Consider the following 22,352-nt stretch of genomic DNA (forward strand, 5'->3'; position numbering starts at 1 on the left):
CTCCTTTTGATTGGTTGCATTTTTTCTGTAAAGAACATTAGCATACCATTTACTGGACATGATCTAAATTATATGCCTAATTACTGGGGTCAGTTTTCAAAATAATAAAAAAATAAGTGTTTGTAGTCTAACTTTAACATTGCCTACATAAGCTACCTTTCAATAGGCTAACTATTCATATTACAGTTGTTTGTTGGCTATTGCTTACATCTAGTTGCACTGACATAAATGCATAACAACAAGATACCTTACTACCTACTTATCTATTAATTTATTATCGAATGGTGTGTAACCTACTAGCTCACCTTTTGCTGCACTATGTTTGCGTAGCACATACTCATGCTTTCTGACAATGTGCTGCTTAAGATTCCAAAATGAATCTTTGCTAACTCTCACAGTCTCTCCACACTCCCTTTCAATTTCTTCTCCTTCCTTGTTCTTAACTTTGATTTTTACTGTGCATTTATGTATAAGGTTTGCAACTTCATTAAAACAATATATGAACACCAAGACCTTAGATCTATTGCTTACTTCACAGATTCTCGAACCAGCATATCACAAAGGGCATTCTGGGTTGAGTTTGCGGCACTGAGCGGTCTGAGTGAGTGCAGCGTAATTTTCTGAAAGGCGCTCTCCGCTCTGGAGGAAATATTACCTCTCTGCTCCCTGGTTCTGAGTATCGATGCAAATCATTGTAAATAGAACAATCTATGCATGTAAACAACAAACATGTAACAAATATATGTATGCAAAATAATAAATGCTGTTTCAAGACACTTATTGATGGAATATAATGAATTTGACCATTTTCAAAAGCTAAAATGCAACCAATATGATGAAAAACAGACAAAATATAATTTGTAAAAGTAATATTTTCAAATTGTACCTAGAAGGGTTACCTAGAAGGTTAGAAGTTCCCTTCATAATTAACAGCATGAGCTGAGAAATTATTTTATTTTATTTAAATCGTAACCAAATATACATAGGATCTGGAAACCTGTAACAATACCCAGGCCAGCCCTAATTTTAAGTTATTTTTGGACCTTGTATAAATATCAGTTAGCAAGTTATGACTTTCTAAAGCTACCTGAGAGCAGAAATGTCCAAGGATAGACTGAACAGCCTGGCACTCTTCTCATTTCAGAAATGTTATGGTGACTTTGCCAACAAGAAAACTCATAAATTTATGCATGTATAATTTATTTGTTACTAGGCCTTTTTTTAAATAATATTTAGCTTGATTCAAATAATATTTGCATTTGAAAATAGAAAGTTGTGAATTAGCACTGTTAAATCCATCTAAATTATTTATACTGGATATTATCCCCACCACAAACCCAAATTGGTCAGGTAGCCCTAAAATAGTTCTGTGCCCATGGCCCAACATTTGGTGCTATGCCCCTGAGCAGACATGCACAGTCAAAAGTTCCAGTGCTCATGTGCTGGACATTTTTAAAGCATATTACTGGCTATTTTGCATGTTTGTCCACTTTACCCCAATTACTCAGACGATTCTGTTGAACTTTGGGTAAGCTAAACCAACATCAAATAATATCATCTCTCTTTGCCTACAGGTTTAAATTAAGGTAAATAACCTTATAGACCTACATTGAGTCAAACATGATCTGTTTGACCCTGAAGACAAAGAATGTAATTTCTACAGCACTAGAGGTGCCAAACAGTTTTGCAAAAATAAAGACTCAAACAAGAAAGTTTCAAACAAACTCACCCCATTGGTACCTCTTTTCAAATGGTGCTGACTTGAGAACGGAATACTGATGTAACTGACTTTGTTACTACTGTATAAAATCTGCCCACAAACAAACATGCCACATCATGCTCTTTGTTTACAAATCTTAGGCTACAAGTATTGAGGAGGGTCACCCCAGAGCATTTAGTTTTCGGTCCGTCCCCTGATGTGGAGGTCCTCGGCAATTGCCTACTCTGCTTATAGCTAGTGTTGGCCATTATTCCACCCCGCTGATGTTCGCTGTTCCTGGTTCAAGACCAGCAGGTTTACTGGCCCAGAACCACTTTTTATGTGGTGGAAACATACTAATGTAAACTATTCCAGACTGTGCACCAGCACTGGAAACCATTCGGTTGAAAGCAATGGAGGAATTTGAGCCAATAGCCGCATTTCCACTATTGGGCCAAATGAGGGCATGCTACTGCATGCCAGGGCCAGTTGCATTCCCACGGTCACTTCTGGGGCTTCATCGTGCCCCCTCGGGGCTTCCTTGGCCTTTGGCCCACCGATTATCCTTGGGCCAAACAAGGCCAACTGGTGATTGAGATGGGTTCAATGTCAAATGCGGAGTTTCGCCAAACTTCCCAGGTTCTGTATCCAGTGCACAATGGTACAGGTTTGTGAAAAAAATGAATAAAAAAAAAAAAATGCATACGCAGTACAAATCCGTTAAAATGCCAAATGGACAAAGTGTTGCCCAAAGACATTACTTTTCATGGTTTGGTGAACTTTTATAGATGGTGTGCAGGGACATCATCTCTCTGTTAGTGGAGAGACCACTCAGGAAACCATGGCAGTTACAGTCAATGAGTTGTTAACACTAACTTATTTTTCTGTTTACATTTGGTGTAAACTCGATATTCTAGATCAGTGGTTCTCAACCCTGTTCCTGAAGGGCCCTCCAACACTACACATTTTGGATATCTCCCTAATCAAACACACTTGGTTCAACACATTAGCTCGTTAGTGGAGACTCCACGACATTAATTGTGAGTGTCAGATAAGGGAGTTATACAAAATGTGCAGTATTGTGGGGCCTCCAGGAACAGGGTTAGGAACCACTGTTCTAGATAACTAGATAACATGATACCTCAGCTTGAGATTCCCTCTTGCTTGTGAAATGGGCGGGGTGTGTGACATTGGCCCCGCAGCGGTGTGTACCACCGATTGGTGAAGTGGATATTGTTGTTCTGTTAAGACCCAGTCTGACTGCTCAAACAAACAAATTGCAAATATGTTCTTGTGCTGGACATTTATAAGGCATATTACTGCCTACTTTGCGTGTTTGGCCACTTTACCCCAGTTACTCAGGACTTTGCGACTCTGTTGAACTTTGGGTAAGCTAAACCAACATCAAATAATATAATCTCTCTCTGCCTACAGGTTTAAGTTATGGCAGTTAACCTTATAGAGCTACATTTAGGCAAGCGGTTGCACTCAACCCATAGTGCTGTATTGAAATGTCATGGTTTAGAAAATGTCAGCCACTACAGTTATATCTCTGATCCACATCTATCCTTTTAGAAAACTAGGCCCTTAAAGTGAGTTCCCGTCAGTTGAGATGGTCTAAAAAGAACCATATGAAGGCTGTCTCTCCACGCTTGACTTGGAAAAAGTCTCTTCGGGCCAGTTCAGGCCTTTATTGCCCACCGCTTTTGATTCACCTGAAAAATCCTGGAGCTCCTTAGGAGGTGGACATCCATGATCAGGAGGGTAAGATGCTTATTGCCATGAGTGGGATAATAACTGAATGTCATCCAGAGCTAACAAGTCCAATAGAAACCAATTACCGACAATCACCCTGGAAAATACTCAACAGACAATTTATGCAAGTCTTTTTCTTTTCTTTCTTTTTTCCCTCTTCTGTCTCTTCAACTGCAAAGTCTTTTCAAGCAGTTATTTGTCATCATTAAACAACAATGCTAGCAGCTGTCTCAAAAGCCATTACCAAAATTGCTGAAGATGATTTCTAGTGTCCTCATAAGGCTGAAAAAATCATTTTCCTCAATGGAGGCCTTTACTCCCCTCTCTATGGATTTGCAACAACATCCTCATTAAATTGAGAGAGAGAGAGGAGCACTGAGTTCTTTGTTGGGCAGTTTGAACTTACACAAATGCTAAACGATCAAAACACTGGAACAGTTTGGCAGCTCTCAACCTTCGTCGAGTGAATTTCTGAAAAGAGTGTTTTTTTTCAGGTCCTCTCAGCTCAAAACTTTCAATGGCTGTTTTGGATTAGCTCCACTTACCTTATGACTTTCTTTTAAGAAGGCCAGTCACTAAAACATACATCCAGATTCAGCCTATGTTATTTAGTGTAAATAGCATCACTATTATTATTGTTGTTTTTTTCAGAAAACTTTGGTGAATAACTTGTCCTGCACCATTTTATCTACATGCATGAATAGCCATGTTTCCACTGTCGAGCCAAATGAGGGCGTGCCAGTGCATGCCAGGGCCAGTTGCATTCCCACTGTCACTTCCAGGGCTTCATCGTGCCTCCTCTGGGCTTTCTTGGGGCCAATAAACATTGGCTGATTACCCTTGGGCCAAACAAGGCTAGCCGGGGATTGAGGCAGGTTCAATGTCAAAGGCGGAGCTTCGCCAAACTTCCCAGGTTGTGTATCCAGCACACAACAGAACAGGTTCGAAAAAAAATAAAATAAAATGCTGACACAGTACAAATCTGGTAAAACATTATTGTTATTGGCCCGATAGTAGGAATGCAGATCGATTTTGGTGTTGCGGCTCAAGGTCCAGGTTATTGGCCCCAGCTGACCAGTTGATAGCCCTGTCTCACACTGGTCCGATAGTGGAAAAGTGGCTAATGATACCTCAAATCATGTGGCTTGTAGAAAAGAGGTTTAATTTTAGTTTTTTTCAGTTAACAGACTTCCCATACTCTTAAAGGAATAGTTCACCCAAAAATTAAAATTTGCTGATAATTTACTCACCCTCCGGCCATCCAAGATGTATCTGAGTTTCTTTCTTCATCAAAACAGAATTTAAGACTTTTAGGATTTCATTTCAGGCCTCTTCCTCTAAACAATGCAAGTGAGTGTCCTCCATTTTTTGACGGTCCAAAATGCATATTTAGGGTGCTTCAAAATAATCCACACGACTCCAGTCGACAAATAAAGTTCCTCTGAACCCAAATGGTTGATTATTTTTAGAAACAAAACAATACTTACATACTTTTTAACTAAAAATGTCCGCTTCAGTACTGCCGTGCAAAGGCAAAAGGCCGTAACTTCGTTTTTGGTCGAAAATGAGTTACTGATATTTTTGAGACTTTCAAGACCTCCTTTATCATGTGGATAAGTATCTTGAAATAATGGGTTGTCTTAACAGTAACTTCCAAAAGCCCAAGAGAAACCAAGGCAGAACTCCGTATCTCCAATTACCGCTCTTTGACTTTGTTTTGGAATGCTCAAATTGAGTTTGGGTACTCTGCCTTTGTTTAGCCGTGCATCAAAATTAAGTTACTGTGCTGGCATGGAGTTACTGTACTCTACCTTTGTTTTTACATTTAAGTTTACCGCGTTTAAATTATGGTGTAGCCTGTGTACTGTCATACATCTGTCATTGAAGCAATCTGACACACACGATACCTGAATAAAAGTGTAGTAAACAAATATTGTTGAGTGTTTTTCTATAGCGTTTAAGGGAAAATAATGGTTGAGATGGCTTTGAAACGCCGACATCAAGGTCAAGGTAAGAAAGTGTGTAACACAAAAGATGCATTAGACAAATTAATTAGATAGATAGATCACAATCTACTTCATTTAGCTAGCTAGCAGCCTATAGCATATATAGGCTACTCGGCTATCCAATGAATAGGCTACCAAACTGCTCCATATAACAAAGTACTGTAAACAAGCAAAGACTAGATAACTTGCCAGCAATAAGTAATCGTAAATATTCTCAAAGTTTTTTTTTTTTTTTTTTCATAATTCAGATTATTCAGTCAGTGCCAGCCTATCAGTGACAGCTGTCAACATCAGTGTCAGTGAGTCTGGGGCTGCCCACTAGTTGCACGAGTGTGGACTCGAATGCAATGTCAGCGTAGCATGTAGCATGATCACACATAAAATCAGTAGTAACAGTTCGCAATTAAATCTGTCCTACCTTTTCTACTAACCCAATAAAATCCATGGCAATGAACATCATCGTAGATGTTTAATCCACAACAATCCACAAGCATTCTGATTTCTGAGCATTATTCCTACTTGCTGGCATTCACATCAATCCACAAGTCGATCTTTTAGGCTAGGCTACTTTCATTCAATTCGATGTAAAAGCACTTAGGCTAACTTATGTCTTGTATCCTTTTACGTTAGTGAACACTGCAATAAATAAATTGGTTTCAAAACGGTATCCAACCACATGTATAACTTTTTGTCTGGATGTCAGTTACGGTCAGATTCAGAAAGACAATTAATATAGTCACATACTCTATATTATAGCCGTTGAGATGGCCAGTCTAGTCCACCAGTCAGAGAGCTGTGCATTGGAGCATGGTAGCTAAATTTAACCCTTGATTAACCAGCTGTGGCACTAACTTGTAGGCCTGTGGCTGTATTTATTATCTCTTATTCCAATCCCATGCATTTTAAATTTGTACATGATTTATTATATCTTTGCATTCCATTATTAATTAAATTATTATGTTTACTCATTAGAAATATGCTTATCTTGTATTTATTCATATAATTAAGTGTCACCAATCTGCAGTTTTGCTGCACACCAATTGAAGATATTCTATACCGCTATGGAGGTATTTGTCATGTCTAATGTATTAAAAATGCCATCAGAATACAACCAAAGCACAAGATAGCAATAAGTACATGGCTATAAGTAACTGTAAATCATCCAAAATAAATGCCATGATCACTAGATTTTATACAGATGTTACTATAATGATTTTGTAAATGGTGATCAGCAACAAAATATTGATAATGTGGAAGTTACTGCCTTTTGCCTTGGCGTGAATTCTCAATTTTTGCAGACAATACAAAGGCAGAGTACAGTAACTTCAAAATAGGGGTCAAAAGTAAAGTTTGAGCTCAAGATTTTTTTATGTTGATAAATTTCATTACTAAAACATCTAATTGCCAGATTTTCAGTGTCCTACCTATAATACATTTGGCTGGACAACTGAAAAACTTTAAAGTCATTTTTCTCAGTTCCACACTTTAGTGAGTTAAGGTCTTTTGCCTTTGTAGGGCAGAGTACATCTCTGTGACGTGCGCTCATGAGAGGGATGACCTAAGCTCGTTGGTAAGGTCACGCGTCACGTGGAGGAGGAGTCAGGAAGCGTGTCATTGTTTACAAGAGAAACTTGTAACGTTCACAAACCAAAACAGTCCAAAACAATTTAAAAACAATATAAAATAATAAAAAAAAAACAAACAATGCAAACAATGACACGCTTCTTGACTTCTCCACGTAAACAGTACATTAAACAGTAGTTTTAATAACATAATGTTTTGTAAGATAAAGATGCTAAATGGAATTTGATTAAGACATTAAGATTAAGAAATACCTGCATAAAATATATGTATATAGATGTCATTTTTATTTTATTTTTCCAGATGTATGTTTTTGGCCATTTTTGCATATTTTTTTATATTTTAAAATCTAAATATTTAAATATCGTACAAAAATATTGAAACAAATACATATCAGTATGGAAATTGTTGCTTTAGTCTAATGATTTGACGGCTTGTCTTGCCCCTGTTGTGCATTTTATAATATAACTTTTAATGGTTCAATAAAATAGATTTTATATTTGAAAAATATATTTCTTTTAACCATGCTGTTTACAAAATATATAATATATTAAAAAGGAAAAAAATGTAAGTTTTGGTCAGGAAAAATATAGGAGACCATTAAAACCCTCTGGGGTCGACAGACGCGCCGGAGCGTCCTGCTGGATTTTTTTCCTCATAAGAGCGGAAACAACTTAAATACTCATCTTTGGGCATACAGATAAGTGTAAGACATCATTAGAGACTATAAATGGTCTACTTTTATTTGTGAACACTCACAATAACAACAAAACCTTGTGCTTTTGTAAAATAAAGAAAATAAACAGGGTGCGCTTTCAGCCGTCTCTGTCTCCGCGAGCATCTTTCTGAAACACGTCACAAAAATGAACTGAAACTCCACGAATATTTATCACACAAACATGACACATATGTCTAAAGAAAGCTTAAAATGTCTACTTTTAAATAAAACAATTCAAATTTAAAACAAATATCCTCCTGCAATGTAATCTGTATGAAACTAAAGAGATGTACAGTTTCTCCTGGCTCAGCTAATTATTGCTAATGTGATCACACCCACCAGTAGAGCGCGCTATTCATACAGTAATGTGCTGAAACGATCAATGCAAATGGTAAACACCCCCAACAATGCCTTAAAAAGCAACAAGTTCATTATTTTTTCTGCGCATTTGGAAGATGGCACGCTACACAGGTGAGGAAGCTCCTGGATAGTGACGAAGAGTTCACATATTCCTCAGAAGAAGAGCAGGACTCCGACGATGAATGTTTACATTTAAATTTTGAAGAGCGTCTTGATCCAGCCGAGGATACAATTCCGGATGAGTAAGTCATTTAGTTTTACTTACATTAGTTGACATGCTATTTTATATCAACATGTACATATTTTACTAGCTGGACTATTTCCAGACTTGCCAGCCAGGATTCAGAGTATTGAAATTTGAAATATGTCCTAATAGGCAAGTTTTAGAACATTTAAATGTTGTTTCGACTAAAGCAGGTATTTAAATTGTATGCTGTATGATATAAATATGATATGTAATATGATATAAAAACAATATGAATGTTTAGATTATATTTTAACTATAGTTTACATATCCCACTCTTCAAAAGTTCTTCAGTTCAACTTTGGCCTATTCTTGGCATGTTCAAAGGCCTATCTAAGAAACCTGTTGTCATAGGTTTGTTTTGTGGGACCACTAAGCTAAAAATTCTGTTAGACTATCTCAGTCACTTAGTTTGTGAGTTGCAGAGTTTAAGCAGAGGTTTTGTTTTTGGTGGCAAGACTTTCTTTGTCAAGGTTACAATTAAATGTGTGATGCTCCAGCACGAGCTTTTTATCAAAGGTATAAAGTCTCACACAGGCTACTAAGGCTGTGACAAATGTCAGCAGAAAGGTTCCTATGTGAAACACCGCATGACATTTCCTGAGAACAATGCCTCCTGTGGAACAGATGAAGCTTTTCGACTAGGATTAGATGAGGAACACCATCTAACACACTGTCCTCTTCTAGAAACTGACATTGACATGGTAACTGGTTTTCCTCATGATTACATGCACCTTGTGTGTTTGGATGTAGTGAGATGTCTAATGGATCTGTGGTGTGGTGCAGTGGGCCCCCTACGTACAAGACTTTCCAGCATTCAAGTCTTGGGTATCTCTGAGAGACTGGTAGCATTGAAGGAGTTCATTCCAGCAGAGTTTGCCAGAAAGCCTAGGGCTTTCATTGAGAGACTTCGTTGGAAGGCAACTGAATTCCGTCAACTGTTGTTGTACACAGGCCCTGTTGTTTTAAAGGGTGTGTTGCCTCGCCAGGTTTATGGTAACTTTATGCTGTTGTCTGTTGTCATCTACATTTTGGCAAATTCACAGTACTGTATCGAAATGAATGTTTTGGCTCACTCCTTTTCGGTATCATTTGTTGAGCATTATGGCTTGTTGTATGGCAAAGAGCTGGTGGTATACAACATTCATGGCTTGGTACATCTTGCTAGTGATGTAAAAGTGCATGGTCCTTTGGACAGCATATCTGGCTTCCCCTATGAAAACTTTCTTGGTGAGTTTAAAAGATTGGTAAGGAATCCTCACAATCCACTTGCACAGGTAATCCGCAGGTTGTCAGAACATGAGGAAATGAATTGTTATTCCACTGATGAAATATCACTTATGTGCACCCATAAAAATGGACCTGTACCACAAACACTGACAGAAGCAGTACATCAGTTCAGACAGCTTACTGTTGATGGTGTCATGCTGTGAATATCGAGCAAAGATGATTGCATTGCTGTTCATGGCAAAGTGATTTCTGTGAAAAACATCATTGCTTATGGGGATAAAGAGTATGTGATTTTTCAAGAGTATAGAGAGAAAGAGGCCTTATACACTTACCCTCTTGACTCTAGAAAAATGGGAGTATTCATTGTGTCCAATTTGTCACCAGTGATGCACTTTACTCTGCTCACAAAGCCCTGGCAGAAGTGTGTGAGGTTGCCCCTGGGAGACAAATTTGCAGTCTTCCCTCTGTCTCACACGTCTTAATAATATCACCAATTAATGTACATAGTTCTTGAGAAGCAGTAGTTCTTGATCTTATAGTATATATAACACCATCATTTCTGGATTATATTGTGGGACATGCTTTGTAAGTGGCATTTATATGAATTTGATTTTTTTTTATTAATCTAAATTAAGTCTAAAATTAATTACAACTCTTGTTTTTTTCAGACAATGTATCATATCGTAATCTTTGAAACAACAAACGAAGTCGATGTTGTTCCCCAAAATTGAGTAAGGGACAATGTTTGTATGTGGCCTCCATACAGATTAACCAATTTGTGCAACATTTATAGTTTTATTAATTTGTTTAATTAACACTTTTGTTTTTGTGGAATACTATCATCAGTTCTGGAAATACACTTTTGCCTTTGAATTTAGTAGGGCTGTCACTAATAATTATTTTTGTAATCGGTCGATTGTTTTGACGATTAATCGAGTAATCTGATATATATATATATATATATATATATATATATATATATATATATATATATATATATATATATATTGTTTAGACCTAAGCAAACAATAGCCTTTAAAATGACTTAAAATACATATATAATAACAATGAGGCAATAATAATTGGTTCAAATAAATTAAAGTATCAAAAGCAAGTAATCATATGGTTTTATTAAACAAAACTGTTAAAATACATGATGTAATACACAATTAGGGCTGCCCTCTAATAGTCGACTAATATTTGTCACTTTATTTGAATATCGTCACCATATTTGATATGCATTTTATTTACTGATTTAGTAATTTAGTAATCCAGAAATATTAAAACAGTTTTTTTTTAAAAAAGATAATAAGGAATTTGGGAAAAAATAAAACGGAAATTGGGAAAGAATTACATGAATTTCATAGGGCCATTCTTTTTTATGCTGTACAGCTTCCATGCTTTCATTTCTTTAGCATTTTTTCCTATATAGTTACCAGCAGAGCAGGGAATTACTCTCAACCACTGGCCAGGAAGGAGGTGGAAACTATGAATTGTGAGTATTTGAAAACACAGGACATGTGAGTTACAGAGTAGATATACATGCGACAGCAGACAATTAAAACATCAATTTGATACCAGTTAGACTTAAACATATGTTTGAAATAGGGTTGTGCCGATAGACGATAGTATTGTGTATCGAAGATAGTCAAAGATATCGCTGAAGGCGATATTATCAAGGTGATAACTGGCTCGTTTTCCCATTAATGTAGGCTATTCAATTATTATTATTAAATTAATATTAGGACCTACAATTCATTTACCTTCCCTAATTTCATAACGACATCACCACATAACCACACTTGCGACATCACCGACACGTGTGTATGAGGATTGAGGACTTGAGAAAATGTTTTATAGCGGTAGCTATAGGGAAGAGGAAATATACCGCAAACTCTGACTCTTTCTTGACCCAAGAAATTATAAAAATGTGTTCTCATCTCGTGCAGAAGTACAGTCAAAATGCTGCATCTGTAATAGCATGAGAGGATAATATGTGTCCATAAATTTCCTGCTGATATGTTAAAATACTCTTAAAATTAATGAGTAAAGAAATAAGCAAATAAATAAGTTAATGATAAAATAAGTAACCCCCCCCCTGCCACACTATAATATCGTGAATCGCCGATCTCACAGGCTGACGATATGATGATATGATTATGGAGCATATCACCCAACACTAGCTTGAAAGCTCCTAAACACTGACCTCTCCCATTTCTCCCACTTTTTTCCTGTACAGCTACCAGCAGAGCAGGGAATTACTCTCAACCACTGGCTAGAGAGGAGGCGGAGACTATGAATTGTGAGTATTTGAAAACACAGGACATGTAATGATGCTTTTTAACTTAAAGATTGTGTTAATATCTTAAATGTTAGCCAATTTCAGGGGTGACTATATATTTTTGACTTGTTTTGATGCCATCAGGGGGCCAAAAACAAATCACTTAAAGCTGCAGTATGTAACTATATTATCCCCTACAGCTATGAACAGAGCAAGCAGCAACCAAAGGAGGACATCAACACCTGTGAAACAGACATCAGTGACTCGTGAATGTGAGTTTACAATAAAAAGTTTTCTTCCCATTTTACCAATACCCATAGAAATCGCCATAGAAGCTGGCATGGCGTTAAAAACAAACAAACAAACAACAACCAATACCCATATTTTACCCATATAACGTGCTAAAAGGTACTGCTAAACTTTGGCCTCTCCCACGAATTATCTTTTACAGCAAGGAATCACGCCCCACAGTTTAGACGTGGAAGTTGTAAGTATATACTGTGTCAGTTCACTAACACAACATTCAAATCTTACAGGTTTCATTAATTGTTTATACCAGTGCAGAGAATCAACCATTTTCCTGATTCAATTTTTTATTTTCACAACAGTAAAAGTTGCAAAATTATTTTGCCAAAATAATACACAATAGCAGTGAGGAAAAAAAATGCAGCTTAAGCTGGCATCAAACTAGGCAACTCATCAAGAACCGGTTGCACCAGCAGTGCGTAAGTTACAACTTAGCCTAGTTTTGACGTAAATAGGCACAAATACCCCTTTTCCACCAAGGCAGTTTGAGTGTTGGTTCAGAGCCAGAGCCTAGTTGCAAATCAGTTCTTTGTCTTTCAACACCCAAAGCACCAGCTCTGAACCAGGAAAAGTGGTTCGTAAATAGCACCAAAACATTGCTGATCTAGAAGTAAGAACCGTTTGCGTCAGGGGCTTGGGGCGGGGTTACCGAACAGAAACTTGTGATAATATTGTAATAATTCCACAGTTAATCTCCAAATTAATGCAGAAACAACTTAAAGACAGTATATTTTAAATATTTGTTGTAATGGAATCTTTTTATGAATGAAGGCCAGTGTCACCGATACTAAAACTGGTACTGATGTCTCTACGAAATTGATTTTATTTTTAAACATTGATGATAGACATTCGACATTACAGTATAATTGAGTCCTTTCCTGTGTCACCTTCCTCCATTCTTAGTCAGTGGGCTGGTCATATTCAGGAGGGCAAAATCAGCAATAGCAGTTGATTAGTGTGACAGCTCCCCTCAAATCGAGTTGTTTCAAGTTGCATAGTGTGGTGACGGCTGTACACAGAAACACAGTGGCTAGATAAAGTCTGTGAAACCGGTGGAGTTCCACTAATTGGTCACTAGTATAAATGAACGCAATGTGCTCAAGCTAAGAACAGGCAAATTAATCTGAAAACACCCATTAACAATTAGTTACCTTTTAAACTAAATTATGTAAAACCAAATCTGCAGAGCCCTAGAGTAAAAATATGACTAACTTTTACTTCCTTCTACTGTCACTTAACATGTTCAAACTAATATCTTACCTCTTTAGCATCATCCCACACTGATTTCAATGAAGGTAGGTACTGAAATATTTTTGTATACAATTTTCTATTCATATTTTTACACAGTGATATGCATTTTTTTTTTTTTTTTTTTCTAGCTTGGATATGCAAAATTCTTGCAAACCAAGAAATGATTAAAGAACAGATGGGGACATTAGTTAAATTGGTCTACGACCTCAAAAAATTATCAACTACAGAGGACAGCCCAACATTAAATGCAGACTGTTTTCCACTTTCAATTTTCCAACAACTCCAAGTTATTGAGGGGCAGCTGCAGCAGGAGGAATACAAGACAGCTGTGGTAAGATTTCATATTTCAGTAGAAAAATGTAACTCAAATCAATTAACTCAGTGTCAGTGTTTTCATCTTTTGCTCATTGTGAATGGTACAGTAGGTAGTCAACCAAAAGTTAAAACCAGGGGCGGTATGAAACTCATTCTGGTTGAGTACCATCTGTTCTTGTGAATGCGAGGTTAAATGTTTAAATCTGAAACAAAAATGACAACATGGTGAAATGTGACATTTTTGCAATTTAAGAAATATTTAAAAAGTCATTTACGTTGTAGCGCAAAACGTTCAAGTATCGTCAAGTTTTGTTTACCACAGAACTTATTTTACTTATAATTTAAACACTTGCATTACCAAGGCAATGACTGACACATTTGTATTATGAGCTCTGTTATTAGCCCCACAGTGAAAAACAAAACCATATCCGTACTGGCTGGGACGGTTCGACATGGAATGGTTAAGCAACAAGAAAGGTTTGGCCTGATGGTGGAAAAGCGGCAATTTGTATGCGTTCACTCACTTTAACTGATTTGCTGAAATCAAAATGTGGATGGTGATAGTGAGCGTTAGCCAATGAGATTGCTGATTGCGAATTAGTTCCTCCCACTGCTGAAGGAACGGTAATGGTTTTTGCTTGTTCTTAAAGGCTAATTAATTCCAAACGAACTCAGTTATTTTGACAGGAAAAAGCCCACACAGTTATTCTGTGTTCTACTCAAAGATGAGATTTGATGCTTGTTTCTTCATTTGTGCATAAATTCATTTTTACAGATAAACACATTAGCCTTGAGGGGAGGCACAACAGTAAAAGAAAGTGTTTGGCAGATTCTCAGCTTCCTTCTTACAAACGACATGGCCCATCAGACTAACTGGAGGGGAATCAATGGCAAGGCTGCATTTAAAGAGACCTCTTTAAAAAACTGTAATTAATAGTAAGGCTTTCTGAAAATAACTACTGTGATTTTATTCATGTTGTTTGGTGTCAGCTAAAAATTTTACCCTGTAAATGTTAGATTTATAATAAATAACAATAATTATTTGCCACCTTACTGTTGGTCATATATGTGTCATTGTAGCTGCTGTCAGAAGAAACCGCTTAACTGCTACTGCAACAGACCAAGAAATTGAACATTGGGTCAAAAGATGGATGCAGCTTGCCGCAGACAGGGATGGAGGCCGTCGGGCAAGAGAAAAAAATTAAGATCTTGTCTTCTCCTGGTTCTGACACTCACTCGCCCTTGACCTTGTTCCTAATGTTTAGATCTTGTGGACCTTGGACTAATGTTTTCTTTGGACTGCCTCCTGATTTGACCCCTGCCTGTTCAACGGACTCCCCTTTTGACCTGCTAGTTATCAAACTGTTGATCTGAATTCTCCACTTCAAGACTCTGTTGTAGGTTCAACAATGTATTCAATTCCGTGAGAATATTTGAATATATATTGGAATTCTGTATGTATCTGATGTTTTATATTTATCTAATTTTTATATAATATTTATCTGTTTTTTTTCTTGTTTTGTTTTATATTTATATGTATTTATCTAATTTTTATATTTAATAAAGCAATTTAGACTATGAGTATTTTCTTTATTATAGGATAATTAGATGTGGGCCACTAGTCAGTCACTGCCTCAGATATCTGGCCCAGGTGTGGCCCATGCCATTTGTGAGATGTGGCCCACATCTGGTCCGGTTGTGGCTGACTTCTAGCAGCCAAACTTAGGTTGAGTCATCGCCATCATTCCATGCAGAATGTGGGCCAGAAGAATGTGGAAGATGTGGGCCACAACTGGGCCAGATGTCATTTGCTATCTGGGTAGTGTTTATGCTGCCTCATTATCATCAACAAAGCTTGTGATTGCAAATATCTGTTTGGGTGTAAATGTGTAAAATGTGCTGTAAATATGTCCATATTAGAAAATGAGCATATTACAATGATTTCTGAAGGATCATGTGACACTGAAGACTGCAGTAATGATGCTGAAAATTCAGCTTTGATCACAGGAATAAATTGCATTTTACAATATATTCAAATAGAAAAGTTATTTTAAATTGTAAAAAAATATTTCACAATATCACTGTTTTTGCTGTATTTTGGATCAAATAATTGCAACCTTGGTGAGCAGAAGAGACTTCTTTTAAAAACATTAAAAATCTTACAGATCTAAAAACTTTTAAATGGTAGTGTAGGTCTAAAGTTTTTAAGTAAAGTCGTTATGTAAAGAAAATGTATAGTCAGATAATACATTCAATCATTAAGTCTCCTCACATTCATTCTCTCTCAGGGGAGGGGTCTTTGTCTCCTCAGGAGTGAATCACATCAATATTCATGATCATTCACGTCTCCTCGCATATGGCCTTTCTAACACTAAAAGTGTCTTACAAAAGTTAAATGACTATATTGTTTTGTATGAATGAGTGATCAGGATGGTTTTCACATCATTTTTGTAGCAAAAACTCTAGGCTACAAGATCCAGTTCTCAAAAGTCTTGTGAACAAATGTTTAGTATGTGTTATATGGCCTTATTTCAGTGACTTACAATTTTTGTTTTTTCAAAAACCATGCATAAACGATATTTTCTCAAAAATACAGACATGTACATACATGTTGTTCACATATTATTGTAGCCCAGTTTATGCTGAATACAGTGTTATCAGACTTTAGCCATTAATATGTTATTAAGCAACTGAAAAAAGCACAAATGTCAAGGCATGTCAAAACTTCTCCAGGGCCCAAAACACCCTCAGTCCCCAGAGGGTTAAACAGCCTATTATAGGAGTTTTAGTAAATTGTGAAGCACAAAATATTCATAAAACACATAAAAATGGAAAACATACAAAATATCAAACAATTATTTTTACAACTAATTTTGTATTTTAAAATGTAAAAATGTATGACATTTCTAAAACATGCAACAACCTGGCCCAATAAAAATGTAACAACTTACCCCAACCTGACGACAATACTGTTGTCCCGAGAACATAGTTCAAACCTTCAGTTAACATCTACCTTTATAATATAGCTGACCTTTGTCTGAATGCATGCCAATGTGGTCAATACCGTGCACGCACAGTTTGAGGGGCAGTGGCTCAAACTGAGAAAAAGCATAAAAATATAGATAACAAATATACAAAAAATTACAAAATATGATAACATGATGATTGATATCAAATTTTTTTTTTTACTTTAAATCATTTTTGCACTTCTGTTTTTGCAGTTCAAAACAAAATATCTCACATTTTTACATGTACAGTATATTATAGAATATTAGAAAATTAAAAACCATGAATATGTTGGGCAATTCCACGGAAATGTCAGACACATCAAGGAAAAATAAAATGTTTTAACCAAAGGAACAAAACCCTCTTTTAAATTCTGTATTCTAGTGTCATAATGGATAATGCTGTCTAGACCGCTATAAGGCGCACTTGCTCACACAGTGCTGACTGAAGTGCTGAATGCAGACTATATTTTAAAACGCTGCCTTTTAAGGTTTAGTAATCATCTCAGTCTTCTTTTTTTTGTGAAGGCATGGTACTATAAACAGTGTGCAACATACAATTTGAACACACAATAAGCACAGCATAATGTGATGCCGGATATGCAGACCTGGTGTTATTTAAAATTATGCACTAAAATCCCATTGTTACTTAATTGTTATTATCTCTGTCTTCACTATTATCTTTATTCAGTTTTATAGGACAGATATAGGCTTTTCATATGTATACTGTATATACAGTACTTTAATACACAGTAAATTGTAGCAGACAGCTTGCTTTATATCAGTTCAACAACCGTTCATGGGCTCATTTTATCTTTATTATTCATCATTATTTATTTTAAAACTTTATGATTTCGTTTTGCAGCAATTGTAGTAATTTGACAGAATACATTTAAGTTTTTCTAAATGAAAAAAAAAGTATGATTTTTTTTTTTAGACTTACGCAGAGATGCAACAACAGCCGAATACAGCCATTTAGTTCATATTTAAATAAACATTGACTTTGGATGAAAAGTGTCTTCAAAATGAATATATGTAGATGAAATTACTTTCACCAGAAGGGCACCTCAGCCCAGGAGGGCAAAGGAGCTGTGGCGTTGGCCAACAGAGCCACCTCCCTGTGCACGTCCCTGAGTGTGGTTGAATGGTGTTCACCCAAATGGGTTTATACCAACAGCTATTACAAATTATAAATATGTTATAAAAATAAAGACCTTATATTTGCTGAGATATAGCCCTGATGACAACTTCCCCATGTGACCCTATGTTTCCTAGGAGACATATCAAGCCATATTTCAGTCACATTTAAGGATTGTTTTGCATGTTACTGGAGTTATAATACTGTTATTTATAAATTACCAAATAGTACAATTTTTGTGCTGTGAACTTTTCACAGAGTTACTGTTTTAACCATCAGGGACCCCACATAGCAGAATTGCAACTTTTGTTTACAGCAATTAAATATTTATTTTAATCAAAAATGGTAAAAAACAAAACTGCACATAACAGTAGCTGACATTCTGAACTATATTACACCAACAATTTTGGTGGGGAAAAAAACCTGCATATTGAATGTCACAGCTTGGTAAAGTCGCACAATAGTCACATCAAAGCAAAATGTGCTTAAAAATCAAGAATTATATAATCAGAGTGGCTTCCTAAAAACATGTTCAAGGAAAAAAAGAACATAAGTTATCAATCTTAATGCTTTGGTCACTGAGGGTTAAATATAAGATATTAGAACAAAGATGAAAGTGGTTCAAATAACTTTTTGCTAAACCTTGAATTGACTCTGTGTGAATATATAGGCTATATACAGTAGTGTTGTCACGGTACCAAAATTTCAGTAGTCGGTACTGATACCAGTGAAATTTCCCGGTTCTCGATACCAATTTTGATACCAAAGAAAAAATTTGCTAAAATGATAATGTGCTATTGAACACACTCCTTTAGCCAATTTAAAAGTTACATTTCAATGTAAATAATAACAAGAAAATATATGAATGTTTCCTTCAAGTGTTTCTAACACTTGCTTGTTTTTAAGCAGGGCCCGACTGAAATCTGATTTATTTTCCTCAAATCCTTTTTTCCTTATTTTTTATTATTATTTTTTCCAGAATTCCATGTTTTAAAGATTCATTTAATTTCATTATAAAAATAGTGTCTAATCAAAACATTTTATTTTAAAAACTTTTAACATGTAAAAAAATAAAAAATAGAACAATTACTTATCAACATACCATTGCATTTTTTAACAAACTTTTATTCAGGACAAAAGCACTCTTGCTTGTAATATATGTATTGCTTAATTTTGATTATTATCACAATGATTATTCATTAATAATTATGTATTATTATTATTATTATTATTATTTCTACAGTGAGAATTACATTTTACTATACAGTAAATATATTTCTGTTGCATTTTATTTCAATTTCAGGCATTTAGTTTTTATTATGAATCATGCTTTTATTTTGAAGTTTATTTATGATAGAAGTTTAACTTCTCTGGATAAACAGTTCGCTACATGGCCTAGTGTGATCGTTAAAGTGCAAACGCTGCGATTTAATTAAATAAATTATATAAAAATTATGCTCAACAGTGGATTAGTGCTCTGCTTTGTCATCTCATACAACGTGAATGATTCTCATAGTCTGTGGAGTTTCCAGTGTATGAGCGGTCTGCTTCACACATTCATTTAAAGCTCATGCAGCTCATACAGACTAAGAATTGCAGTTGAATAATCACACTAGGACACATCACAATTTTAATTTGATTAATTGTGCATTTCAGTGTAGAAGGAGTAACAGAGCACATGCTCAAATAAGCGTGTGAGCATTTGAAAGCAGTCGTGTGTCAGTCTGACAGTGTGCGGGTACCGAATTAAGTCGGTGATCGGTACTACCGGAACTGTAGAATCACTGGTATCATTACATCTTTTTATTTTAGTACTGATTTGGTACCGAAGTACCGGTACTTTTGACAACTTTAATATACAGTATATACAGCCACAACATTAATACCACCTGCCTAATATTGTGTAGATCCCCCTCGTGCCGCCAACCCGCATCTCAGAAAAGCATTCTGAGATGATATTCTTCTCACCACAATTGTACAGAGTGGTTATATGAGTTACCGTAGACTTTGTCAGTTCAAACCCCATCTGGCACCAACAATCATGCCACAGTCCAAATCACTGAGATCACATTTTTTCCCCATTATGATGGTTGATGTGAACATTAATTGAAGCTCCTGACCCGTATCTGCATGATTTTATGCACTGCACTGCTGCCACACGATTGGCTGATTAGATAATGGATTATTGTTGGTGCCAGATGGGCTGGTTTGAGTATTTCTGTAACTGCTGATCTCCTGAGATTTTCACACACAACAGTCTCTAGCATTTACTCCAAATGGTGCCAAAAAAATAAAAAAAACATCCAATGAGCGGCAGTTCTGTGGATGGAAATGCATTGTTGATGAGAGAGATCAACATAGAATGGCCAGACTGGTTTGAACTGACAAAGTCTACGGTAACTCAGATTACCACTCTGTACAATTGTGGTGAGAAGAATATCATCTCAGAATGCTATTCTGAGATGCGGGTTGGCACTGTTTTGGCAGCACAAAGGGGACCTACACAATATTAGGCAGGTGGTTTTAATGTTGTGGCTGATCGGTGTATATTCAGCTCAGATTCATGATTTAATTGCATGATTTAAAATACCCTTTGTCATAAAGAGTATCTTCACTTTTCACGTTGTTGCTGTTTCACATTTGATCCTCTCTCCTCTCGCACAATGACTCCAAAGTAGTTTTGGAACTTGCTGACCATGGCCGCATTTGTGTTTAAAAATCCAGCACTGGCCAGTTTGCTGACAGCTGAGCTTGAATGAGTCTATCTGTGGCGTGAGCTCTCCGGTCATTGGCTGAATGCACCATGGTCATCCTACCTGCCTGAAATGTGGGAATCATGATGAATCGGCCCCAACTGCAGCCCCAGATTGTTTTTTAACATTTAATTCAGTTTCTTCCTGTGCTTGGATGAACATGGGCTGTGTTATGGATTTCTGGTCTAATGTACTCAAGCAGGTTGGGAGAAGGGTCCCTGTAAGCCATGGAAATGATGGCGGCTTGGATCAATACTCAAGGTCATCACCTCCACACAACCCCCACACCCCCACCATCCTCTCTGTGGTCCAGTCTTTGATTCAGTGCAGTGCCCTATTATTCTCCCTGCTTTGGTCACCGTGATCACCAGTATCAAAGTCAAGTCAAGTCATTTTTATTTGTATAGTGCTTTTCACAACACACATCATTTCGAATCAGCTTTACAGGAAATCATGCATAATTTTTTTTTTTTTTTAAAGATGAAACTGTAATATCAATAATGTCTTACAGTGATCATTGTATAGTTTGATTAAATATGATTTTGCTATGTAATTATTTAATTTCTAGATACATTTTACAGTGCAAAGACATCCTCGAACTAGAGATGAAAAGAGAGGGAGGGATAAAAGAGGCAGTTTGATTGGTTGTAATTTACCCAGACATTTCATGCAATAATTATAAAAACAAATAAACAAACACAACAAATAAGTCAATAAATATTATGGAAGGAATATGCAAATAAACAAGCAAACAAACAAACCCCATTATTTCATGCATTGTAGAAATTAAATAAAGGAAGGAATGAACAAAAAATGCAACAAATTAATAGATGAATGAATGAATGAATAAACAAGCAAAACAATAATCATGCAGTCATTGTAAAAAATTATAGAAAGAAAGGAATGAAAAATACAACAAATTAATGAATGAATTAATGAACGATTAATTAATAAACTCATACAGTCATTGTAGAAATTAAAGGAAGTAAAGGAATGAATGACAAATACAAAAATGAATGAATGAATGAATGATGAATTACCAAACTCATTATTTCACGCAGTCATTGTAAAAATTAAAGGAAGGAATTAAAAATACAACGAATGAATGAATGAATGAACGATGAATTACCAAACTCATTATTTCATGCAGTCATTGTACAAATTAAAGAAAGGAAGGAATTAAAAATAAACAAATGAATGAATGAATGAATGAATGATGAATTACCAAACTCATCATTTCATGCAGTCTTTGTAGAAATTAAAGTAAGCAAGTTAGGAATGAGTGAACAAAAACAACAACAAATGAATGAATAAATGAATGAATGAATGAACGAATGAATGAATGAACAAAGGATGAATTAACAAGCAAACAAACCCTTCATTCCATACAGTCAGCATAAAAACAATCAATCAAACGAATGAATACATTATCGAATAAAGGAATTAATTAATAAGGAAAGGAACAAACAAACAAACAAAAACAATACAGAAATGCCTGAGAATGCAAGAATGACCTTTTCACTTATTCAAATGGTCTATAACCAGATAAGAACATTTCAATGTATCTACAAGCCACTGATGGCAATCCTTTGTTGGTGATGTGTAGAGGGACATTTCAGACTGATTTATACTGGATCCATCACTCATTCTACCCTGTGTTTTTTCTCATATTTATTTTATTTCTGCAGAGCATTGTTTTGCTAAAGAAGG

This window comes from Myxocyprinus asiaticus, chromosome 18, assembly GCF_019703515.2.
Source record: "Myxocyprinus asiaticus isolate MX2 ecotype Aquarium Trade chromosome 18, UBuf_Myxa_2, whole genome shotgun sequence".
In the NCBI taxonomy this organism is placed as follows: Eukaryota; Metazoa; Chordata; class Actinopteri; order Cypriniformes; family Catostomidae; genus Myxocyprinus; species Myxocyprinus asiaticus.